The following is a 3893-nucleotide window of genomic DNA, read 5'->3' as shown; positions in this document are numbered from 1 at the left end:
AGAGTTGATTTAACACTGAGCATTTTACTCTGTGGTTCTCTAAAGAAGGTGTTCTCAAACTTAACCTGAGGGGACCCCTGTGTATGCTGGTTTGTACCCTAACCAGCCTCCCGATGTATTTAAATTCTTTCAATTTTTCCCCATTAACATTCATTAACACGATGGCGATTTCGCTTATTGCTATTTGTTTTGTCATTGAACTCTTCATTGTCCACACATGGTTTATTTAATATATTTCATTTTCAGTGATCATTTATCCACAATTTCAGCAATTAGAACACAACAGATTTCACCTGTCAGTGTATAATTTGTCAATTAGAAAAGTAACCTTGTTCTGGAGGGAAAATTTGCCATATTGCACATTAAAGGAAATTAAAACAGCTGATATGCCTGATTTAAAGTCCTGGAATATGAATACGGGACTTTTATTCATGCCACGAATTGGCATTTCTGACATAATGTGGCTTAAGAGGGTAAATCATTTCTCGAGAGAAATTAAAACCCGCATAATTAAGAACCATTACCGGCCTGTTACAATTCATAAGTCACAACCGTGGTTGTACTCTGCGATAGATTGGCGGCCTGTCCAGGGTGTATTCCTGCCTCTCGCCCAGTGCATCCAGGGGTAGGCTCCAGCACCCCCCGCGACCTTGCCCAGGATAAAAGGGTATAGATAATGGATGGATGGATGGACAACTGTGACTGGATCTGGAACCAGTATGCAGAGGGTCACCGTGAAGCTGCATGGACTTGTCATTGTTTTTTTTTTTGTACGGAAAGTGCTGAGCCCGATGTCTGACTTGCTGACTTGCTGTGTCGTAGAATGACGTTGCAGTGCACAGTACAGGGGCTGCCCTTTTACGCTTCCCGAGCCATTGTGTCCCACGTCTCTCCCCATCCATCTGTTTCCAGGGGCTCCTCCAGATGATTGCCTCCATCTTACTGGAGATTCAGAAATAACTGTTTTGCAGGCCCGTGGTAAGGCGAGGTGCCGGGGTAAATTGGCCCAGTCGCAGGTCACGAAAATCACCTGCTGTTAGAAGTGGTCTGCCAGGTTATACTTTAGAAGGAGGGGGGGGGGGTGAGAGAGAGAGAGAGAGGGGGGGAGAGAGGCAGAAAAGGAGAAGAAAAAAGCAGACAGGCAGTTGGATAAAGGAGGAGAGTAAGAGTGTCACACAGTTTGTGTGTGTGTGTGTTTGTGTCTGAGAGAGAGTTAGAGAGAGAGAAAGAGAGAGAGTTAGAGAGAGAGAGAGAGATGGAGAGAGAGAGAGATGCTGAAATGGACCAGGCGTTCTGTGGAGGGTAGACTCCTTTAATTGCTTCATTTGACTTTCATATGAAGTGATTCATCCCAGACCACTGAGTTAATGAAAAGGTACAACGCCCGACAGAGCATACCTTCCCCATTCCTTCCAGTTTCCTAGAGATGTGCAGGGGTCACTGGATGCACTTTATTACCGATGGGCATTTTTGCATGCGCTTCTCCCTCTCCTCTGCTCAGAGCACCCAACCTGCAATTATCAACTGCTACTTCTAACCAAGTTAGAAGTAAGTCCATGTTTTTTTTATTGCATCTTTTTCCCCAGTAGTTATTTTCTCCTGGCAATGCTGAAGAGTCCCGCCCCCCAAACAAACACCAATATGTTTTTGGTTCATAAGGAGTAAAATATTCAGTGTTAAATCAACACTGGGAGAGTACATGTAACTCTCATTTGTGAACTTTGTAGGGTACCTTTTTCTGCTTGCAATAAAAATAGCAATACTCTTGGACCTGTAGTCTTACTCCGAAATGCATAAATCACCCAGGGTGGTCTGCTCATCAGCGCGTCGTTGATTTGCAAACTGATCGTCTCTGATTTTCGAACCGTGTGTCACACAGTGAAACAAATGAAGACATGCTCACCCGGGAAAAAAAAAAATTCAATACACAACCAGTTTAAAAAAAAAAAAAAAAAAAAGATTTTTCTTTAACAAGCAGATTCGCATCAACTCAACATAAGCTGTCAGGTGATGAGATGCACAAAAGCTAGTAGAGAGTGGGCGGTGGCAGGAAAGGACTGCTGATGAACAGCGTCCCACAGGTGGTGTTGGTCGGTCTGCGCAGAGGTTGAGTCACGTCTCTGCACCCACGTCTTTCCTCGGTGAGTCCCGGCTGCTGCTGACGAACGCGCCGCAGAGCTCCCCGCGTGCGGCTGGCTGCCGCAGGCCGTTCCCCGCATCAAGGGGCCCGGAGCCTGTTACACAGCTGCGGTAGCCGAGCGTGAGTCTGCAGCTTAATGTACACACGCCTTCATTTGGCTCTCTCGCCGAAGACTTTCAGAGCTAATGTGAAATGCAAGTTTTTTTGTTTTTTTTGGACTCCCTCTTCCACCCCCTTTTTTTTTCTCCCCACTGGAACCCCCCAAACTTGACTTTCTGTTTTCATTGGCATCCAAAAGAAGACAGAGGAAAACAGTTTTGCGATCGCTTCCGTAGCCGAAAAAACCCCCCCAAAAAAACTCTTACTTGCATTCAAAGCAGCATGTGCTCTCTCTTCCCCTCTCTCTCTATCTCTCCCTCTCCCTCACTCCCTCGTTCTCCTCAGCTGGACCGTGGCCTGCAGTAACTAAAATGAAAAGATCAATCACTCTCCTACGCTGAATTTTAATTGATTGTCTCTGAAATGGACAGAGTGCACTTTGATTGGTGGTTTAGTATGCATGGAGGAAATCAGAGAGGAGCCAATCAAAATGAGAATCTTATCATACTCGCCCACTTGTTTAATTAATGAATAATCTCTTTTTTTCTTTCTTCCTCCAGTATTTTCTCGGACAAGATCACATTGTGGCCCTGCACTTTTAAAAATTTAGTGCATTGTGCTTTATCTTTTTCACTTGCCTATTCAAGATTTATATATTTCCAAACTTAATTTATTCAGTACAGAAATGTACGAAAAACATATTTTTGATAAGTTCAAATATAAAATGGCACACTTGATTACCTTTCTTTTCCCATTATTATTTTCATTTGTTATTTTCATCTAATTAAACAAAACTTAACGACGTAAAACAGGTCATAATAATTTACTGGCTGTTACTGTAGGTACCGGAGGAGAAAGGTACCATGAGCAGGGCATTGTGTACTTTTAAAGTAGTCAAACTGGCAGAAACTCTCGATCTCTCAGTGAATATGAAGGCGGGGTGCATGCAACATGCGGTCGCTCTGATAGTTAGCAATGAATCCCAGTGCAGGACCACAGATGGCTACCACAGGGGCACACTGGAATGTTAGGAGTCCTACGCAGGGCACAGATTATTCCGAATTATTCCCCCCCCCCTCCTGAATTCAGCTGGGATCCCCAGCCTTCACCCTTTTTTGTCTTTGCCCTGCCCCTCCCAGCACACAGGACCTACTTATTACAGCCCAGAGGCATCTGCAATTCATCACTGTCACTGAGCCAGGTTCTCATACTGCAGAGGGTGTCAAGACTTCTCCGTGTGAGTGTGTGTGTGTGTGTGTGCGTGTGTGTGCGTGTGTGTGTGAGTGTGTGCGTGTGTGTGTGCGTGCGTGTGTGAGTGCGTGTGTGTGTGTGTGTGTGAGTGAGTGTGTCTCTGTCTCTGTATATACTGTATATATGTGAGTGTGTGTGTGCGTGTGTGGCGTGTGTGTGAGCGCGTGTGTGTGTATATACTGTATATATGTGTGTGTGTACGTGTGTGTGTGAGTGTATATACTGTATATATGTGTGTGTGTGTGTGTGTGTGAGTGTGTGCGTGTGTGTGTGCGTGCGTGTGTGAGTGCGTGTGTGTGTGTGTGTGAGTGAGTGTGTCTCTGTCTCTGTATATACTGTATATATGTGAGTGTGTGTGTGCGTGTGTGTGCGTGTGTGTGAGCGCGTGTGTGTGTATATACTG

General features: G+C 45.0%; 1 long non-coding RNA gene across 1 annotated transcript in view; it reads left to right on the top strand.

Annotated features, from left to right (window-relative positions):
- The window catches only part of LOC135239133 (uncharacterized), a 6440-nt gene extending 5753 nt beyond the window's left edge, over window positions 1-687 (top strand). The window contains exon 3 of the long non-coding RNA XR_010325299.1: window positions 574-687. This is a non-coding gene — a long non-coding RNA (uncharacterized LOC135239133). The remainder of the gene's footprint in view (window positions 1-573) is intronic.
- The last annotated feature ends 3206 nt before the right edge of the window (window positions 688-3893 follow it).

The sequence above is a fragment of the Anguilla rostrata genome, chromosome 1, assembly GCF_018555375.3.
Source record: "Anguilla rostrata isolate EN2019 chromosome 1, ASM1855537v3, whole genome shotgun sequence".
NCBI lineage: Eukaryota > Metazoa > Chordata > Actinopteri > Anguilliformes > Anguillidae > Anguilla > Anguilla rostrata.
The sequence above is the reverse complement of the archived record's forward strand: the minus strand, read 5'-3'. Positions and strand labels throughout refer to the sequence as shown.